Genomic DNA, 23538 nt, shown 5'->3' with positions numbered 1-23538 from the left:
GGACTTGCGCCAAACAAGCTCACCCATTTGCACTCAGCCACGGAGCCTCCACGCCATGAGGTGCAGGGAGTCCAGGTCCAGATGTAGCAAGAACCATGATCCTGGGACAGGAGATTGTGCCATCTCCGAAGCTCCCCGGCGGGGCAATCGATAGGTCCAGCTGCATGCTGAACCAGTGCTGGTGCAGACAAGCCAGTGTAATTAAGAGAACGTCCGCCTTGTCCCTCTTGATTTTCAGCAGGACTTTGTGAAGGAGAGGAATGGGCAGAAACATGTACATGAAGCTCCCCGACCACTGCAGAAGGAAAGTGTCGGAGAGCTACCCGGCCTCCAGACCGCGGAGGGAGCAGAACTGCGGGCATTTCTTGTTCCATGCTGATGCTAACAGGTGCACCTGGGGAAAGCCCCACCATTGGGAAAATCTTATGGGGGTGAAATGAAGGCAACCCTTCATCAGTGTATTGCAGTAAAAGTTAAAGACTGGAAGTGAGAAAGGGTGCTCTTTCAAAATGAAATAAAGGTTATTTTAGGCATATATATAAAAATGATATGGTTTCCAGTACACAAAGGACAACTTAGATTTTAAGTTTTGCAGGGACAGTCTTTTTGTTATGTGTTTGTACAGCGCCTAGCGCTCTAGGGTCTCTGTCCATGACTGGGACTGTTAGCCACTATGATAAAAAACAAATAATATAATCACTCTAGATTTCATTCAGATTAATTAAACCATGCAGAAAAGATATGAATTGCCTGATTCTGCTCCAAGACCAGTTTGTCATGGGCATGACTCCTAAAAGGACTAGGTCACTCCACAGAAGAACCAAGTCCCTTGTGGAGCCCAGAGTAACTTGGCAGAAAAAAAATTTGTAGTCAGAAAGCTCTTTTCCTCAAGGGTTAGTGCTTACCCAAGGACACCAACCATGAGCAGAAACTGCTCCAGCCTGGCATTTAACACACAGCTTTATGACGGAGTGTGAATTCTGGGCTTTTAAAAGGAATTCTTCTGTCTCCAGGTCACTTATTGACCTTCCACCGTCCAAGGAGAAAAGGAATCTGCCCTTAACATAACTATTTGTTTACTGGAGACTTACTAGTCCCCTATGCTCTTGTCAATTACATATACATTACTCACCATAAACTTACAGTTGCCCTATTCTATTAGCTAGCACTGTGTAGCATTCAGTGGATTTCTTTACCACGTATAGGGTATGCTTTCCTGATAACTACTTTCCATAAATATTATCATGTTAATTGCAGATTTTAATGGCCAAAACTTTACTGTCCCTCAAGTGTCTCATCACAGTTACAATAGAATTTCTACAATTAAGGATCTTATTGTCTGTACTTCCTGGTAATACCGTGCTTCCCCATGGCAACGCTGATTTAAAGTTTAGTTTTATAAAGAGAAAAAACTAACAAGTTGAAAATATCTTGGAAATAATTCCTTCTCAAACTCAGCCTGCAAAAGGGAGGGCTACAGTGAGAATCTAAAACAATATGGACATTAATCCTAATTTTGGAGTTTTTCTGTGGCTGGGAGGTTTGCTTAGTACTGTCTGGTATTTTGCTGGCATGCTGCTATATAACTTGTAAGCCATTTAGTCATGCACTAGCAGACAAGCTCATTATTTCAAGCATGCTGGAGAAGCATCTCAAATGAGTGACAGGAACCTTATAAACATTCCTACCCAGTTCTTATCTACATAGATGAGGTCTATTCAAGAGAAGCTTTTTTCTTTTTGATTGTGCTATTGCAGGATGCATTTTTCCATTGCCTGGCTGAGTCATACTTCTGACATCTACTTGGGTGCAGGAGTAATAATAAATAGCAACTGACCTTTATATTGTGCTTGCATCCTAGAGGATCTCCTAGGCATTTCGTGTATTTTACAAAGGACGTGTTGTGCATCTAATTATCCTCTCACCACAGAAATGCGACATCTCTGGGGTGGAATGTGGCAGCTGTGTAAAGCTTTGTCTATGCTACAGAAATTCATCGACATAGGATATGTTGATGTTCAGCCACCGCTATAATTACAGCTGACATCCACACTGCTCTTCTTGGGTCGGTGGAGTGCGTCCTCACCAGGACCACTGTGGGAGGAGCTGAGGGAGCCACAGGCTGCCCCCCTACTTCGAAGCCCAGGTGGCTGCAACCTCCTGTGAGCACAGCGGCAGCCTCCCAGTGGCTTCCAAAGCTGGTCTCCAGCCCCCCCACCCCACTTGCCAATTTCACTCCTCTAGAAGAGTTCCTCCACCACTCGAAGGGAACATAGTGTCTACACTGACCCTGTGTCACCCCAGCTCTGCCCACAGAGGCTCTATGTCTCTCGTCTAGGTGGTTTTATTTTGTCGACAAAACGATCATTGTAGTGGGTACATCAGGACTGTTTTGTTGACAAAAGCTGACGTTCGACAAAACTTCCTCCTGTGGACAAGGCCCAGAACACAGCAATGGTACAAGGTAGTATAGGAGAAAAATTGAATCCCATATATAAGTGACAATAGGAAAAAAATAGGTAGAAGGTATCATTGACCAAATCAGAATTTGATCCCCAAATCTGAGGTTAACATCCCTATTCTTGTGAGAAGTAGCAATAAAAGGTGTTGTGTGAATTAAGATAATTACCATCTTTATTTAAATTACTTATTAAGACAGCACCTTCAGAAATACAATGTACTGTAACTACTTGCTACAGAACACTGTACCTTACTGTTTGAGGAAGAATTTCATGTATTGAATCATACTATTACTACTAAAACTGCACTCATGGCAGTTTTTTTTAAAAAAGGTATTTAAAGTACTGCCCTGGTCTGGTCCTGCTAAGTTTATGATGTTTGATGGGTTCACTGCATAAATTAGTGTGAATTCAAGTGAACTAGAGGACTTTCCATATGGGATATTCCGGCCATCCTGTTGGATTCATTTTAAAATATTCAAATTATGTAGCTTCTTTCCACAGATAGTATTTCATGTAATTAAAACCAGATTAATTATGGTACCAGCCACAGGAAAAATGTACACCACAGCCTTATGTGGTGAAGGTACCACATGCTGTTTCCCATGTGTTTGAAAGGGGAAAATTCATCTATGTTTTAATAATCGGTCTAGTGGCTGAAATATTGATGTTGGTTTTGTTATGAGACATATAAGCAGAACACAGCGTACTAGAAACTTACTGAATAACTGACTAAGGTGCACAGAACTGGGTGTGTCTCAGGACCCTTGACTCAAAGATGAAGACTCTATAGATGAAAGCCTGTGCATGCCTGTTTTTCCTCTCTGTGCTCAGTCTATATGTGATCAAAAGCTGTCGCCATCTGATGGCTGTTGAGTGATCTTAGTTGTATTCATGGTCTCAGTCCAGTTCTTCGTGGACAAGTGTGCACACCACAAACAGCATCACAACTGACTTAGTCTCCACATCCATCTCATCCTGGGCATCTCTCCTGAGACTGATTGTGGAAAGTAACTACTACTCTCACTGGGTCATGGAAGCAGGATATCAAATGCTTTGGTCTAGGTATTGTGGACAAATACATGCTGCTGCCCAGATTGTGTGGATACAGGAAGGTGTTTGTTTTCTAGGATTGTCAGCTTGGTTCCTTTGACCCTAACCAATTCACTCTGAATTGTTTGCAGACCATAGTAAGGTTTGCAGAACACAACAAGTTAGCAATACAGGAAAGGAACTGAACACTGAGGTGTTACTATGACAGGAAAGCACATCCTCACCCTGAGCGGGAATACCGTGAGTGCAGGCAGCCACAGTAAAAATAATCATTTGGCGGTGGTGTAGGTAGGGCAACAAGACTATGCACAGGAGTTAGGATTCAGGGTTTAGGATGCTTGGCTTATTCTAATGGGAAAAGGAAAAACCTTCCTTGGGGATGTAAAGGAAGATTTCCAGTCTCTGAAAGACATCACTAATGCCGATTAAGATGCTGTGCTCATGTATGAAGTGTCCATTAACTAAGACCATGTAATAATCAGAGAACCAAGATAAAGAACGCACTTTGGAAAAAGGGGCATTTAACATGGAATTACTAGCTGGGAGAGTGACTGAAGCTCAGAGTACAAGGAATTTCCAAATATATTTAGAACTATTTCTTAAACATTATTAGATGTTATAATGTGTTTTAGTAGCATGTAGAGGCCTCATCTGAGATTGGAACAGCTTTGTACTAGGTGCTGTATATGGACACATTAAGAGGCAGTTGCTGCTTCAAAGAGCTTACAATGTAAATAGACACGTAGACACACCAAGTACCCCATTTTACAGAAGGGAAACTGAGGCACAAAGAGATGAAGTGACTGGAGAAGTCAATGAGGAAGTCAATGGCAGAGCCAGAAATTGAACCCTGAGCTTTCCTCATGTCCCAATCTTGTACCTGCTGAGTGTGAAGAGAATTATGGACAGAAGAGGAATAATCTGTAAGAGAGAATCAAGATATTCTCCCATGTAGAATATTGGACTGTTCTTGTCTTTTCATATGGCTACAACAGGAGACTCTTAAGCGGCATAATTCAGGGGTATCAAGTAGTCTGCACTTACAGACAGAAAGTTCAATGGGACATTCCATGGTGATGGCTTTTCCCATGGCTGAGAGGTTTCTGTCACTGCTGTTTATTAGAATTGGAGAAGTTTTCATGTTATGCCTTTGATTTACCTTGTTATCTAAAAACTGAAGAGGAAAGCAAACATGCCCAATGGGAAACATGTTTACTACTTCCTAATGTTCTCCTTCACAGATAAAATACCGGGAAATGCCACAATGGATTCAAAGTTGCAGGGAGGGGGAAAGTAACTACTTTTGCATTGAACTTGTGAGAGGTGCATAATATTTACTTCAAATACAAAGCATAAACATCTGTTAAACCACCCTAAAGCAATGAGGAGCCCAAATTCTCTCATACGATATCCTTCACAGCATAGGCATTTCAGCAGGCATGCTTTAATTTGCTCCTGTGAATTCAGACTTTTTCCCCTTGGTTCACGCTCCTTATACAAATGGACTTCAAAGAATATTGATTCATGGTCTATGTGATAAATAGCAAGATGATGAACTAGAAATATAGGTTAGCCCACACACTCAGTTTAGACAGAAACAATGTCTTCAAACATATTTGCACTGAGAATTATAAACAGTTGTCATAGATGGTGAGAACAATAACTACCACAAACGTGTGGAAGGCAGCAGTGGTGACTTCGTATTTAAGGTTATCTTGTGCTTCTGACCCGTAAGCACAAACTAAAACCCTCTATTTGCCCTTTTCAAGTTCACTCTTCTTCCCAACCATAATTAGCACCTTCCTTCTTCACACCAAAATTCAATTTTCTAAGAAACTGTTAAGTAGATCAACTCTATATTAAGACAAATCAAAGCTCAGTTAAAAACGAACCATTTCTGAAGTTTAGACAATTTGCCTCTTCATTACTCTCAGCTGACTCTGACGCTTCAAAAATATGCCAACTTGCAAACACACTTTTCTATATAGGGTAGTTTTTTTTTTTTAAAATAAAAAGCACAAAGAAGTAATGACGTATCAATTTATTTTCTAGCAAGAAAAGCAGAAAGTTCAGGTGATGTCTTGTTTTCTTATAGTTCTTAGACATAACCATGCCCCTTCTCATTGCTACCCCAGCCTATCCCTAAACTGAAATTTCTCTTTGCTCCCCTTCCAATGCATTGCCTCCCTGCACGAACTCCTCCATCATCGTACAGATCTATACAGTGGCAGATCCAGCAAAGTCCTAACAACCATGGCTTTTCTGTGGACACTAGATGAAGTTGTCTAAACGGAGAAGGTGCATCTTCCATAGCAGAGGTACCACCTCTATTTGTCAGGCTACTTCGCCTTCAAACCTACCCCCTTCTAGTTCCAATATGGGGCACAGAGGTGTCAAAAACAATAGCTTAAAGGCAAACCTCTGCAGAAGCGGTATTATATTGCAGTGTGCCTCATGACAATTATATCTGGAGGGCTCGTCTCCCACAGGCTTTATACACCAATTCCATTAAAGGAATTGTTCATTAAGAACACGTTTCCACCAACAAAATCTTTGAAACTTGAACTATAAATAAGGCAGTGCACATTTGTGTGAGAGATGGACACAGGGAGAAAATGATACGATTCATTGAAGTGATGTCCTGATCTCATTTTTTTCAACTGGCAACCATTTTTAATCCCGTCAGTTTCAATCAAGTGTTTGATATTTAATGCACAAATACTTTATTTTCAAAAAACTAATTAAGTTAGCAAACATTTGTTTTCATTTTAACAGGTTTTTGGAGCTGTTCAACTTGCACACCAGTGAGCTGAACTCAAGCTGCACCTACGGTAATTGTCAGGTTTGTAGCTAACCTTTGATTCATTACCAAGGCAACGAAGGATGCACAGTGCATCTGCACTGTGACAGAACAGCGGCTAATAGAACTACAAAGCCAATCTGAGACTAAGGACCCAAACTGAGTTCTCAATTTAACAAAGAATCGATGTGTTTACCAGGGACAAAATTAAATCACCACCACCTACCACCTATAATCCCAATAGATTCTCAGAAATGTCCACACTGAGTGAAATGTAAAATGAAAACATCAGGGTCCCATTGCTTGCTCCCTCCGCTCACCCAGTCAGTGAGGTCAGATTTTACAGTCTGGAAAAAAAAAAAACTTTCATTTTACATAGAATGGAGACAAAGTAGAAACAGAGTAGCTCTCAACCCAGAAAGGCTACCTAGCCCACTAGACACAAACATTCTATTATTTACAAATATTTCAGATTCCAAAAAAATCCCTACCTGATAACAGAAACCATTGTGGAGTCCAAAACACCAATTTTCACTAGCGACTGATCATTAGGACGCTGATACAAGTGCTCCCCATCTCTCCAGTTTGTTTTTAACAGCGAGATGGATTGTAGAACCACTTTTTAAATATTTTTTAAGTTGAAGGATCTCAAGTTTCCACTTTTTATAAAAGAAATCAACAATTTAACTGGCTAATGGTTAGGTAAATATACTCAATTCTACCTCTCTTTTCTAGTTCTGATTCTGTCTGTCTTATTTAATTTGTGGCTCAATTTCCACATCTGTAAAATGGGGATAGTAATTACTAATTTGACAGGGCAGAAGGGAAGATTAAATATCATTTGTAGAGCTCTTCTGAGGGAAACTGTTTTAAGAATGATAATTATTTTTATATCAAATTAGTTTCTTAGCTTGCTGGGCTCAAGAATACTTGTTTTCAAGCTGTGACTGACAGCTCCCCAAAACCTGGCTACTTGAAACCATGGGCATATTTATGAGCATTTTTTTTCCTATTTCTGATTCAAGGTGGCAGTGACAGCTTCCCTCAGTCCATTAGACATGTAAAGCTACCTTACAAGGATGGAAGGCTGTTCTTCCCATGACACCAATGTAATAAGATCAGGATGATAACATCCAAGCATGATGAGTTCAAACAGTCACTCATATTTTGCCCATGGTCTTGGTTCATTATTCCACCTTAGCAGTTAAGCAGGAAACAAGTGTTTTCTGCCAAAAAGAAGGTCAGTAGCTATTGTCAAGTTTCATTGAACCACACACCACTGAGACATGCCCTGAGAGGTCAGATACATTTCTCCACGGAGAGTTTGGACAGAGAGGCAATCTCAGGTTCCTGTTCCATGACCAGAGCACTGGGGAGCTAAGAAACAAGTCATATGTAAATACACAGCTGCCCGTGACCTCCGCATGATTGACAGGTCCAGCCCCACAGGACAGACCAGGTGAAAAATGGACTCGACGGTGTATTGGTATATACTAAGTGCGTTCATACTGGGAAATCAATAATCCTGGTTACCCTCCCAGAACACCATTCAGGCACATCCCTCAGTTTCACCAATCACAAGGAAAAATTGGCCTTCAGTGTAAAATATGTCCAGGTGAAGCAAGCCTAAGGCATGTAACTACAGACATCACTTTCAGAGAACTCTTCATGGCTATCAATTCAGATGGACAGAATTTGGTCTGCTGATGGTCACTCTTAGTCCTTCCTTTTCTCAGCAGGACAGCATTGTTTCAGATGTTCACATACGTAGCAGCATCACCCTCATTTCTCTTCTGGGAGTTCATTTGCATTCAAGAATTCCACAGTCGTTCTAGGTCACAGGCAAATGCAAAGGAGCAAGACAGTATGGCACCCCACCTTAGATCCAGATCCCCTATTGTAAGACTTCCAGAGAGCCCAGTGAGAACTAGGTACATGGCTCTGATTGCTTAAGGCTGTGGATCATGAGGATGCAGGAACAACAATGTCCATTAGGACTGGTACACGCTGGAACTATGCTCCAAATTCTAAAACATTGGATATTTGACAATCAATAAGACACGAGTGCTGCAGGTGCACGTCTGCCTGATCACAGACTGATCCGTGTAGTTAGACTTCTCATTGCAGAAGGAGCTAATAGTTTAATTATTTCCAACTGTTAATGGTGCCACTTTGGACTTCGGCAGACTACCAACATGTTCAATTTCCTTGTTATTTCCCTCCACACTCACCTGAATCTTAAACAGAGGCACACGAAAGGGATAATATGGCAAGGAACACCACACTACTCCACTACAGAAGGGACAGGGGAGATTTGGTGGGTGAGGGCAGAGGTCAAATGAAGAACTGGAGTTCCTTGTTAACCAAGCAACAGGTTGATCAGGCTCTGCTTTTTTTTAGGGGGGGGGGGGAAGGGGTGGACGGGAGGAGGGAAACATAAGTAATGTCAACCCAATGGCATCAACAATATGTGAATCTGCTAAGTATGTTTCTCATGCAGGTGGTATAGAAAAGTTTTAATTCCATCAATGGATCTCCTAACAGAACACTGTATTTTACCAACTTCTGTTCTCTTCAGACTTTCACCTACATTATCCTGCATTATGGTCGGTGCACTTATATCCTATTTTGAAATACAAATACCTACAGCACCCACTGCCTCTGGTTTGCATTCACCTGCTGCATCGCTCCCACTTTTCTCTCTTGGAAATGTAGTTGGTGGTCTAAGTTAGGTGCTCTGTATATTATAATCAGTACTCTCCTCAGAAATTGCATTCCATCAGCCTCCTATAGCCTTCCTGGCACATTGGTTTTCTGGGACATCTGACCAAATGAGCTTCCTCATGATCAGCACAGGCATGTCCTGCCCCTCTTGAATCTGCAGCTTCTGCTTGGTGGCCTGGTTATGCAAGACACAGTGAACTAGAATAACTACATGACACTTTTGTAATTGTCAGGATAATATGCCACCCACCATGTTCAGATGGCTGCATTTCTCACTCAGCACTTTTTCTAAAAGAAGAGCTGGAGGCCAGGAGGTGGCTGTATTTGATTTCCTCTTTTAGTTGTTTCAGGCATTTCCCACGGGCATCGTGAATTTGACTTTAAAGCCAGAAGATTGTAGGTATTAGTCCAGGCTATGATATAACCTTCCCCCCGGTTAAACCATTCACAAGGTGTAGAATGGGTACCGTACTCTGAGAATCCCAACATTTGTCTTCCATTGAGCACCCCATTTTATAAGCCTCATCTAGTCCTGAATTCTTTGTCAAAACAGACTCCTGGGTACAAGGCAACATCTGTCATTTAATCACAAATGAACTGCATAGAGAAGGAAAGGAGCCCTTTCTAGTAGGCATATCATTCATGTCTTCAAACTTGATCCGGATTGTTGCCAGATTCCTGGGAAAGTCATCCATCTGAAAGGTGGCGGGGGGAGCAGGGGAAAAGCATAATGATTTGATACAGTGATTGGCTAATTTCTATGCTTACCTCCATCACCCTCTGAAAAGATCCCACTAGTAGGACCCCCAGTGATGACTTTGGTGAATGCAAATAGGGTAAGATTTCTGTGCGTCGGCCTCTCCAAATCCTCTTAATTCTTTAGAGGCCAGGGCCTCTATCTGCACCACTGGACTCTCAGGCAACACCATGAAACCTACCCATGACCTAACCCCTGGCATTATCCTCCTTCATAGCCATCTCCCCACACCCAACATTACCTAAAATAAGGAAGTGTGACATAAGAATCAGAATATCTCCCTCCACCCAACACTCAACTACTCCAGGAGCTGACTGTTGGCACAGGAATGCTTCACGCGAAATGGTGGCGTGATAGGGCAAAGCTGTGCAGTGAAACTGGTGAACTAATTCACCACAGTCTGCAACAGGCCACTGACTTCTATCCTGATAAATCAATGGCAGTTTAATCACTGAAGGGCATAATCCCTTCTGCACACCTCCCGGCAGGCACACAACTGTGGACTAGCAGAGCAGATTTGCCCCGTGTGGTACTCTACTTTGAAATTTTAAGGAGACGTTATTTTAATTTGTGTTCGTTAGTATGAGTACCAAAGCGCCTTGTGGAGGAGAAGTTACAGCTAAGTATAAGTTTTGAGAGCTGAATTATGAACTGAAGAGCAGTGAAACTGTAGAAAGTGAGCAGAAACGGTTTGTTTCATTTTATCAGAATATCCGGATGTGCATCTATGTTATAGAATCAATCTTTCTTTCAAGTATAGTTCATATTTTATAGAACACTACCCAAATTGAAACAACCTGCAAATGAAAGAAATGTAGCTGAACAGAACACAGAAAATTCCACAGTCAGGCTGTTACCTTATTAAATAAATCATGTAGTCTGAATGCATGGCAACCCTTCGAGAAAAAAAATTATGAACCTATTGAAAAGGTGGTTGCCAGGACTAAAGACAGGTCATAGATACAGATATTACAGAAAAATACAGTTAAGCAGGGCTACAGAAAGAGTGTACCAATACCTGAGACCGTATAGAAAGAGAATGGTCAAATTCACTTATTCCCTTCCAGGTGTTTTGTACATAGCTATTGTTCAGTTACAACCGGCAGGAGTTTGGAAAAAATCCAGGATCTTGAAATGCAGCTGTATTTCATCTGGCCTGAGGCTGAAACTGTACCTCTTATGATTGTGATGCAAGAGTATATGTGAGCCCAGGTTCACTCAAATACTTGCGAACATTAGCCTCAGATCAGATTCTCCAAAGGGTCACTAGAGTTTCCAACTGAACACCACATGTGGTGAGTTCTGCACAGGTTTTGGTCTCTCTTCCAAATCATTTCATACTGTTCTGTAACTCAGACGAAAGCACAATAACATCTTTTAAAAGATCATATTCACGAAGTCCAACAGTGGGGTCTGCTTCTCTCCAATAATATTTCTAATATTAGGATTCATCTTTTCTGTCCCAGAAATAGGTAAAGGTCTTCACCAGCAGCACATCTCAGAGGTTTCCATTTTCTTCTTGTCAGTAGCATTAATTTCCCACAGTTCACATCCATAAATTGCTCTGGAAAAATTAAGCTTTTCACCTATCTAACCTTTGTGCATTTCAAGATGTCATCATTTTTCCAAAGTTTTTTTTAAGGGAGGCTATGGTGGAATGAGTCATTCCCAGCCTTTTTCCTATTTCTTTTGGACAGCTTCCTTGGTTAGATATATATAATCTCAGATAACTGAATTCACCTACAACCTGTACAACTTGACCATTAATCATGATGTTCACCAACACAAAATTATGGACTTTGGTCACATCAGATGTAGAGATGCAAATAACTGAGAAAGGTATCATGGAATCTATGATGATGGTACATTGTAGCTGGGGATGACCAGTGAGGGGATGGATAGATGGTGTGCAGCAGGTCACTAGGAAATCAGTTACTGAGTGCTTGAAGCAAGTGATAGATTGAGAAGGCTTCTGAAAATTCTGCTATGATGCCATCAATATTCAGACATGAATATCCAGATTTTACTTACTTATTCCTTTAATCAGCTATTACGTGAAAAAGCAGGTGAATGCCATTATCAAATCTGAGACTGTTAATGGGTGCATGCACAGACACTGGTGAAACAAAACTCAAGTCCCTAAACATCATGATTTCTTAATTTTCCATTATTCACCTGTTCACAATGATCCTTTTGTTAAGTGACCAGTAGATAGGCCAGATAACCATTGGCTGAATGGGGGCTCTTCTTCCATAAATTGTTTGCTAGAGAAGGAACAGCATCTGTACAAGACCACAGGTGAAAAGATTTTCTAAATTTAGCATGGTTGTGAGTCCTTGGGCAAGTCACTGAATCTCTGCCTCTCCTTATCTGTGAATTGGAAAAAGTTCTTCTGACCTACCTTATTAGATTTCTTTGATATGTATCAACAGAGCAAGTGCATGGAAGGCTAGATCTCATTTTATTATTACATCTACTCAAACATTTCTTCTTTTCTATTCAAATAGTTTAATCATTTGCCAATTGGCAAAACAAGTAATTCATAATATGATCATCTGAGAGCTGCTCAAACAAACAATATTATTCACACTAATTTGTTCATTAAGTGAGGGAAAATGTATCACTTATTAATATTCACCCAGCTCTGATATTTACTGCCGGAGACTGACTAAATCCTCCCTAATAGGTCTTTGGATTTCTTTTCGTTATCAACAAAGTGACAGTAACCTACTCACATTGATAATCTCATAAATTAACTGTAGTGTTATCTGCTGAACACCCCAAGAAAGTCAGAGTACATTTCTGCAATCACAATTTTTCCCCTAACATGCTCAACATGAGGGAAAAAATCAAATAAATATGCACATATACATGTCCAAATAAGAAGTTCTGGGTTTTGATGCATCAATTGTGTGGATCAGAATATTAGCAGAAGTTCAGCTCTTTGAATGGAAAGGCTGCTTTCACTTGCCCCACTCACCTTTCAGGTGAGAAAGATGAGTGGGGTGCATAAAAAACTGCAGCTCCTGCCAGGTGGCTGGCAGGAGTTACTTGTTCTTCCCTGCAGAGCAGCCATTCTGACTACTTGGGTAGCAACTGCCCTGAGCCACCTGGCAGGAGGCAGGGAGGGGGCTTCCTTGTGGGGTAAGAACTGCGGCTTAGGGAGGGAGCTGCATGGATGAATGCAAGGAAGACGCTGGAGGCAATCAAGTGGCTGGCAGGGAGGGAGGGAGGAAAGGGGTGGATTCCGGAAAAGCAGGGAGGGAAGGGCATGGGAGTCGGGACCCGAGACACTGGAGCAGCTGGCGGGAGGGGAATGGATGTTGGGAAGGGAGTGGGAGTCAGGAGCCCAGGAACTGGTAGACAGCCAGTGGCTGGCAAGGAGGGGTGCAGACCCCTAGGCAGACATGGGGGGAGAGTCACTTACCTTGGCACTGCAGTCCGACAGTGGAAGGTGCTTCTGGAAGTCGAGGGCCGGGGGTTATCCACCCTGCGGGGGCTGCTCCCAATAAGTCCCGGCTTGCGGTCAGGTGAAATCTGGCCAGGCCGGGTGGATCCTTGCCCATCCCTCCCCAGCTGCTCGTGGCCACACAGAAACTCCCTGGTGGCTGCATTTGAGAACCATTGCGCTAAAGAATCTGTTCTACCTTGTATTTAGCTGTGACCCTCTGAGTTCTTCAGGTCTGGGAAAGATAAAAGCTCTGAGCAGCTTTTCATCATCAGAAATTGATCCAATAAAAGATGAGACCTCACCCACCTTGTCTCGCTAACATCCTTGGACCAATATGGCTACAACAACACTGGAAACATGCAAGAGCTGATGTCAATGACAAGAACATTTACATTTTGAAACAATGTTTGGAGTAAAAAAATTAGTTCCTTTTTCACTTACCTGCCAAGACCCGAGTCAGATTCTGTTTCAGCTGCAGCACAATCTCAGAAAAACCTTAAGGTTTTGCATAAATAGTCGTTGGTTTGTGTACCAGGCATATTGATTGTAAGAGGACAGAGACCATCTTGGCAGCTAAAGGGCTAAAGCCCAAAGCTTGGGAAGCACTGAACACCAGTGTCCATTGACTACTATCAACACTGCTCCTTATCTGAACCTCCCAGAATTTGGTCTTCAGCTTCCAGGACCTTTAAAGTTTCCTTGCAGTGGTTATCAAGCCTCTTCAAAGAGTTTTCAAAATCCCCCCCATAGTGACAACCTACTTTTGAGAAAAAAAATCCATTTTTATCTTGAATCTTCGCACCAGGTAAAAGTGGAGGAAGCACTCACTTCAGAAGCTAAGCCTTTTTATTATTATTTGTTTACACAATTTTGTTTTAAATCAAAACGTTTTTGTAATCTTAATCTGCTATTGTTACCGTTCTGGGTTCTTGGGAGCATTTTATTGTTTTCTTTAACAAAGTCAGTTGGCTTTATAAAGGAAATCTCATATTAAACAATTGAGACCTTCCCACTATAGTATAGTTAATTATCCTAGTTAAAAACAGTGTATAAAGAATATCAAATAAACCTCTGCCACTATTGCTTGAATGGCCTGCCGGCAAGCCATGTTTTGTTGTGCCAAAATTTTGTTTTATTTATTTTCACCTCATTATGATTAGAGCTCTCTTTGACCAGTGAACACCAGAAACTGAATTATAGTCATTGGCTTTCTACATAAACTTCACAGAACACCAGAGAGTAGCTTAATTTATCTATTGGATTTGAATACAGAAACCATCTTTCCAAACAAACAGATGGTGAAGCTTGGGTGGTATTTCATAGCAACATGTGTTTCCATGATAGTAAACCTTTCACTTTTAGTCTCAAAATTGAGGCTTTTGGACTCTATCCTCTGCAATGCTAAACTGTGCAGAGTAACACTTCAAATTTGACCTTTCTGGATTTATTTGGATTCCTCAGTAACTACACAGTTCCTGCTTGGTTTGGTTTTTTTTACATGCAATTGTGTAATCAATCAGCCTTCACACACATGAAGGTTGAAAGGTTTTAAAAAAAAAAAAAAAAAAAAAAAAAAAAGGTCATTACTTAATTTTCAACACAACAGACTAATTAATGAAGGGTTTAATTGACTGGTTGGAAATTTTGTTACACTGGGTGACTGTGACTTAATCTGAGTCATCCAAATAGGACAATTGGTAAAGAGCCAGAATTCCACATTTTTTTATTCTGATGAGGCAAACAGACACAGTTTGTAACCATTACTGTAGAGTGTAACAGTGGATAACATTCCATACTATTTCTACATAAAGGCAGCACAAAAGGCTGTCATGGTAGTACTATCAGAGGCACAAATAGCAACTCTGTATAAAACTGAATTCCATTTTGCACTTCAAGCAAGGATTTAATCTCTTACATAAGAAAAATACAGTATACTCTCATAACACTTACAGAACTTTGAGTATAGAATAAGTTATCTCGGAACTAACAAATACAAACAGCTAATGAATTTAAGTTAGTAAATACTGGTCACAGAGACAGTTACCAATAAACTAATAAGACAGCCTACACTGATATGTAAGCATCTAGATTACCTCATTACTGCCGCTTGGTTACTTACCATTTTGCCTATCATGTGTGTGTTACGTTGTGTTTAAGATACCCAGCTTTTTTGCCCCAGCCCAGGAAATACAGATAGTTATGTTGGCTACAGGAGGTACCAGAGTAAATTGAATGTAAAGTTCTGTATGGTATCCATGCTGGTGGATCAAATGAATGTTTGAGGTGATACATTTGGTGCTATTAAAAAAAATATTGTTTCAGTTGAGGAACAGCACATTTTGATGCAGCAAACGCTATACATTTTTTCCTCTTGCTGACCAGAATCACAAGCTTTGATTCTCTTCTCCCAACGGTAGGCTGTAGTTCTTAAATCATGCGGATGGAATAGTTTTTCCAGGTAGAATATACTTGGAAATTGTGACTACATGCAATCAAGTTATTAAGTTAACTTTATGTACTTGGCGTACTTTAGCTGTTTCCCGTGTGTATCTCTGCACAGCCAATTCATCCAAGGGTGAGTGAGCTGGCATCTATTCTGCCTCAAAATCAGAACAGTGAACTGATTTCCAATTGCACATTCTTTATTACCAGTCGTGTAGGGAGCGCAAGGAAAACAGCTTGTTTTCTAGCCTCCTAGGTGGAATCTGTCGGGCTGGCAATTAAAATATCTTTTGACTTGTATACAGCACAAAAGTCATCTGGAGTGAACAAAATAAAAGATGGAAACTATCATTTTAGGGGGGGTTTCAGATGATAGCTATCAACTCATCATTCTAGAAAGCTCTTTGAATTCCTGATTCCACTGGGACAATGTCAGCCACGTTAGTTGAAGAGAAACAATCCACTACTATGTGGAAACTCCTGGCTTTATCTATAGAATGCGTACAAGAACAGGAAACTGGACAGTGAAAATGTCATGTTAAGTAGAACTTAATGTTTAAGACTGGCTGCCTGTTGTGGCAAGAACACAGGAACTCACATTTTAGCTTTGCTGAGATTGGGAGTTGTAATTTTCATTAACAGTAAGTATTATTAATGCAGGCTTCCTCCACGCTGCCCCCAGTAACTTGGCTTAACCTTGTATGATAAACAGCTTTGCTGTGTACCCTAGCAGTAGAGTCTCTATGTCCCTTCAATACTTTGCCCTCTGCTAACCAAGGTAGTCATCATGTAATCAAAGGCTCTTTTTTTGTGAAGCAAGACCAGGAGCTAAGTGTCTTAAGAGCAACATATAGGCTTCATACTGTTAATTTTGGCCACTGTTCAACTTTATTAGTGCAGAGCCACTAACTAAAAATTTTTGATAGTTTGAAAGTTTGTTTCAAAATTCAAATTTTAACCAAGAACCACATTTCTCTTAAAACCAAAATTTGAGGGGCTAGAAATGGCCTGAAATTAAATCACTTAAGTGTTCATACAAAATTAATGGGAAAGTATTCTCTAACTGGGAAGAGGCAATAAATAAAATCTCCAAGTATTTGTTCAATTTTTACAACTGTTTCACTTTCATTATATTTCAGTCTGTTAACCCTTCAGAAATGTTCTAGATATCGTATAAAAGAGCCAATTTTAAAGTGCATAATCAAGCAATTTAAATTAAAGAGAATGCAATTTTTAATTCATTGGGCTACATAAGCCATTCAGACAGAGAACCAAAGACACAATTATGCAATAAGGTGCTGTGACCCAGTCACCTTTCAACCCAACCTCTTCACTGATCTTATCTCCTCCCTCCTCCTCCTATACTTGGGGTCCATTTACCTAGGTGCAGTTTTTTCTTAATCTAAAATTTATATCCCTAATGTCCCTTGGTTATGAAGTATTCATTTACTGACAGTCTGTGGTCCATCATAGATGCAAAGGTCAACTTTTAAACTTATGCAATTGACAGATTTTTCACAATCTACAGCCCAAGAATTATTGCTGAAGCAAGTCAAATAGTTAAGAAGCAGTGCATTTAATAATGTTTCCATTCATAGCATAAGAACCAACATCCAAATTGTTATTACTTTAAATTTCACACATTGGTAACCTGTCAGATTACCTTGTTTTTGTCCTGAGCTCTGCCACTGATTATTTTTGGTGTTTACCAGACCTCTCTATGGCTTTCTCCACCTAAAAAATATGGATAATTATCTATTTCAAAGAGATGTTATGAAGTTCAGTTCATTGATGTCTCAAATATCTAGCATTCTTCAGATAGCATTCTATCCAAATAATACAATTCAGTCATGCCATGACACGTAATTGTGGATAGGTTCTTGGACGGGGGAGGGTAAAAGGGGGTAAAAGGAAGGGTTACGTGACTGCCCCACGCAGTCTTGGCCTCCACCCCGACTCCCCTCAGCGGGTGGGAGGGTAAGCGCTGGGATTCCATGTATCAAGGTAGGAGGAAGCTCAGTCAACTGCCATGTTACTTCTCTTCCTGCGCTGCATGGACAAAAAGGTGAGGTCTGCTGCCAGGGGGACCGCTGCCTCCTCGCTGCTGGGTGTCCCAGTGAGAAGCAGCCCAAAGAAATATGGAGGGGAACGTGACCCCGCGTGCGCCCCCATGCATCGCCTCTGACTGGCATTACTGCATTTGTCTCATGAAAGGTAATGCAGCAACGATGATGACGTGGTCCATTACAAGCCCAGAGAGTGTGTGTCAAAAACAAATTCAAATTTATTGTATCCACCTAACTTCATAGGAGAGCACAACTCAATATGGTCAACGATCCCACTGTCTCAAGATAAAAATAAATAAGAACCAGTTACTCATGAAAACATTGTGTTTTAAAACCAAATAGCACTCAGAGCTGAATATCCTTTTTCTTACATTAATAGCAACAAGACAGTCAGGCAGTGGTGCTGGTTCAGTTCCCCAGAGGTGAAAACTTGGCCCAATTGTTATCTAGCAAAACTCTTATGGACTCACTGGGCCAGTTTACCTAGCGTCAGATTCATTTTTACAGGTGCCTTTCCTAGCATCCTTTCTACAAGGAGCCAACCTGCTGCATATGGTTAAGGCACCCAGCATCACCCTTCCATGACCACTTGCAGCTGATTCCTACAGGATGTTCCTCCCCTTATTTTAACTCCTAAACTGTTTTCCCTGGCTTTTCTTATCACTATATCCAAAAAAGGTGCAACACTTTCATTTACCAAGCACAGTTAGCAGATTGTAGATGTTAAACTAAGGTAATTGCTGTGAGGATCTTTAATTTAAGGATATGAATGTTTAAGACATTTATCCAAAATGAATCAATGATTGTGGAGACCCGATTTAAGAAGTTTAAGAAGCCTTAAAGGGCAGGATTTTCAATAAGTGCTGAGCATTTGCTATCTGAGACTCAAATCCCCTTGAAGACATCTCAAGATGGGCACCCAAAAGTTTAGGTATCATGAAACCATGAGTCACTTTTGGAAAAAAAAACTTTAGCTAGCTTAGGTGTTGTGTGGGTATAGACAAATGGGATGATGTATCAAAAGAGCAACCACATAAGTGAGTTTATAAGCAAACATTTGTTTTCTCCTACATGCACATATTTAGAGATTATTGAATTAAGTCACTAACATCTTGTAAAATATAAAATGTCTGCCAATTATTAGATTTGCCATCCACTGAAGTATAAGATGAAAATCTTAGTTCTGAAGATTTTTATTCAAAAGAAATCTACTACATACACTTCCAAAATGTGCAAGATAAAGGACTATTTTCCACAGCTTATGATAGCCTACAAATTCAACAATTTTGTTGTCCTTTCTTTGTGTGATCTCAAAGTAATACATTACACTTTTTTCTGCTCTGCAGGTATTGTGAATTTCTCCCTGAAGCCCGTCCACCCACCCACACTTCTGAGTTATGTGCCAATACTCAATGTAACATAGGCAACATTTCACAAATTCACCATAGTAAGCCTCACTGCATGCATTACTGAAATCCTTTTTCCTGGGTACAGGTGAAATCCTCAACAATGTACCTGCCTAATCATTATACTTGTAAACTCCACATTAATACACAATTTGCATTACAAAGTTATTTGCGATTTGTATGTCTATGTACCTTGAGCAACATACTGGAGCGCTAGTATTTTTCAGAGGCTTATTTGCATTTCTGTGAACCCGACTAACAATGGAACATTATGCAATTTAATGGTAAAAGCTAATACAGAAGTGCAGCCTTGTTGGTTAAAATCTCCCTGAAAGAAAAAGAGTTCTGGTAGACACTGATAGAAACCTCGATTTCTTATTTGCAAAACGGAAATCAAAGAACTTCAAAGATGGAATCTGAAGCCACATCGGAAGACTTCCAGGGTAAAAGATCATTTTCTGAATGTTGTAAAGCAAAATGAAAAAGGTTAAGGGTAATAAATCACACGTGTTCAATTCCACAACTGGACCAAACTGCTTCAGTAGTAACAGTAAGCATGGCAAATATAGCACTAGCTTTGAAACTGTTCTGTACGTTCCAATTTGTTCTTCTAATCAATAACAGAGTGGATAAAATAAAGGCTTGTTTAAAAATAATATTCATAGTTATTGTGCTTTCTGTTACACATGCATATTTTTTTTTGTTCTTTTGGTGCTTTGTTGTGTACTTAAGCATAAAGGGTCTAACATTTAGCACTTGAAAAGTGCCAGCCATTGAGATTTTCCAGCCAAGATGTTCCTTTTCCTATTACATAAAAAGGAAATTGAGAATGAAAAGTTTGCCATTGGCATGGACCCACTCAATGCTTCACAGCCAAGGTTCCCAAGCTGCAGCCCATGGAGTGCTGGTGGCTTACGTACACTTGCTGGCCACATGGTTCTGTCTCCTCTATGTTACTTCCAGTTTTCAAATTGAGGAAGAGAATTGAATGAACAAGATTTTAGTATTACTTTTCCACATAAGCAATTGCTGCCCTGTCATGGTGAAGTTATGCAATTATGAATGATATGGAAAGTTGCCCACACTAAACCAAACAGCATGACAGAGACCCCTGGAGAACCTCTGTATTACATGGTCCGCACTATGAAAAAAATCTTAACTCTTACAGATTGTGTTGTACTGGAGATATGCTGGCTCTGAAGTGCAATGACAGTGTAAAGCAAGAAAGACTTAATTTGGAAGCCACCGTTCTCAGACCTACTACTTTCAGAGTCAGTAACAATCCTTGATCTCAATCCTTGTACATACACAAGGCCCACCAATATTTAGAGTCACCCTTGTATAAGCCTACCAGACGGATATCCAAGTGCATTGTAGAGATATGGGGGAATTGGTGGGAAAGATGACTGCCTGTCTGATAGTGGATGTTAAAGGACTATTAATAGATATGTCTGAGGAACCAATACATTTGTTATATGAAATCCAGAACCATGATGGAAACATTTGCTGGAAAATTAGGCGGTTAGTAGAGAAATAAAAGTAAGGTGTCGCCTCTCCCCAGAAACAAAGCTATGGACCAACCCATAATTTGATGCCCAGTCGGGGTACTGCAGTACAACTGACAACTAAAAGTTCATTAAACAGCCACTGTTAAATTGAACAGAAAAATATTTTGTTTAAACCAGCTGTTCTCAACCTTTTTTCCCCTGAGTACCACTCGGGTCAGGTACAGTCAGGTCAAGTAAAAAAAGTTTTAAAAAGGGGGGGGAGAGGGGGACTTTTTGCGGTGGCAGGGTTTCGTGACAGTGGGGGGGGGGGGGGACACGACACACACTTGACGCGGCGGATTTGGCAGTGCGGTACGGCTCGCATACCACCCAGCCTTCTTCGAAGTACCACCGGTGGTACGCGTACCACCGGTTGAGAACCGCTGGTTTAAACTATAGGAAACATTTTTATCTGCACTGTCTCCCCTGCTTCTGTGGATTCATTAGTCAAGAATACAGGATTAATGCCTCCACTTGCAAACACCTGTTAACAACACTTGGACATATCAGGTGCCAGCTAGTGGGTAGCTTCCAAAAATAGGACAACAGGAACTAAGAAACTGTCTGAGGAGACTAGGGTAGTAAAAATGAGCTTTGCGATCAGATCAACTACATAGGTCCATGCACACCAGCTTACTTGTTAACAATTTCTAAATTAAGCAAATATGGAAGACTTCCTGAATACCATGAACTTGAGATGCAGAAAACAAGTGAACACGTAAAGTTGGCTGTACTCATGAGATGAAACGAGATTTACAAATGCTGATTTGAGGAAGCTCCATTACTCAAATATAGCCAAGTTAGAAATCCTCAGCTGATACAGTTTTGACAATTTTTAGTAGGATTATTGGGTTTGACCGGGAGAACAAGAGAGAATGAACTGACTTTACCAATTCACATATTTCCCCCTCTATAATGTTATTGCTTATGAGCCATACTACTATTTAAGGTAGTTACCCTCAATATTCTCATCCCCTTTCCTCTCAGTTGTTAGGCAAGTGATGAGCCATGACTTCTGCTTTTCTGCCCAATTATTTGTACTATTGTTGCATTATCCTCCCAACTTCCGCACCCCCACCACATTAGTCAGTGTCCTCTTACCAGTAGCATTGTGAGCAATCTGTGATGGATTGTTTTCTCTTCATCATTAGTACAATGCCTGGCACATTAGTGTCCTGATCCCTGAAGTTCCTAGGTGCTATCCATAATATAAACAAATAAAGGTAATTCCTTATTCTTACTATAGAAATAATGTAAATACTTCAGACACACAAAACAGAGAAAAGCCTTAAGGGCAATAGCATAACTCCCTCTCTCCTCCCGCCCAACTACTGTAGTACCCTACTTCACCTATCAACATGCTTGCTATGCTTCTGTAACACACTGGTTATCTTCCTTTCCTTATCTACCCTCAGATTTAACAGTGGAAGGCTGTGGTGACACCGCATATTACTAACATGAAACAGGCAGTATATTTACTTCTACACTTAGTCTATTAATATACATTTTAGCAATCCTTTATGCGTTAACACTAATTTTATTGTTTTTATCTGATTAGTCACTAACAGAATGCTACTCAAAATCAACAACAGCCATAAAGGAAAGAAAATTTAATTTAATACATATTATACCAATAGTAATGGATAGGCAAGTAATGTAATCATAATCCACATGGTAATTAAGAATATGGGGTTAATAGTAACCTAATATTATTCAAATGTTAGTCTAAATATTCCAGTATTAGTGTCTTAAATAGCAGTTAAGCTTATGAGCGTACTCATATAGAGGCATTTATCAAATGCTTCACAAATTGCTGTAATCTAAAGCCCCAGCCAGTGTGAATTAATGAGGCTCAAACAGACTCACATACCAGGTTTTCTAGCTTTCATTTTTTGTTTGGTTAGGTTTTTCTGGTTTGTTTTTTTCTTTTTAAAACATCTATATTCATGAACAAATGCCTTAAATATCTGTTGCTTATATAAATCCCAACTTTCACAAATACTTTGTCTGCCATCTGTCTCATTTATGTGTCTTGCATGAAGTTTTTCTTTAATTAAGAGTAAAGTAGGGAAAGCATACTTCAGCCAAACAACATTTTACAACAAATATACTTTTTACTTAGGGTGTGTTTGAACCACAACCCTACCTACAAATACACTTCACCTTTGGGGCGACTGGGATCCAGATCTAACTTCTGCAGTTCTGCTTACAAGGATGACATGCAAAATGGCAACTAGTAAAACATGTTATCTAAACAGACCACTTTTGATGCTGTTGTAACTCCATCAGCTTCCATGTAAGTACACTAGAGATCTGGCCTATCATTAACACACAAATCTTCCATTCACATGAATAATGGCAGTTGTCTTAAGGACAAGGCAACAAGGGGGACACTTTCCCTAGCAGCATGCGTATCCAAGTAATGATACTGAACAATATCTCAGAATTTGTTAACAGGAGTTCAGGCACAGATATCGGCGGCTGCACTTCAGTTACAGTCTGCTCTACTGAGTTGTTGGGCATTTGCCACAGCAACACATTGGCTCTGCTGCAGCACAGGCAGCATCACGTTTAACAACGTATGAGTAGGTGCTACAGCACATTTTTCTGCATCTTGTTTTATTTCGTTATATTCCTTCAGCCTCTCCAGCCACCGATGTGAATTTTTAAGTCTTCTCATGCAAGGTACCTCAACTTCTAAAGATTAAACATTGCTGTGGCAATTTTTTTCTATATAGATCTTTTCAATATCTAGTCTCAGTCAGTACGTATTCCCTCTCACATCAGGATAAAGTCATCAGTAAGTACCCAGTCACTTCTATATTTATTTTCC

The sequence above is a fragment of the Emydura macquarii genome, unplaced genomic scaffold, assembly GCF_026122565.2.
Source record: "Emydura macquarii macquarii isolate MOO-44397 ecotype Brisbane River unplaced genomic scaffold, CSIRO-AGI_Emac_v2 contig_1119, whole genome shotgun sequence".
NCBI classification, from domain to species: domain Eukaryota; kingdom Metazoa; phylum Chordata; order Testudines; family Chelidae; genus Emydura; species Emydura macquarii.
This window is presented reverse-complemented; position numbering follows the sequence as displayed.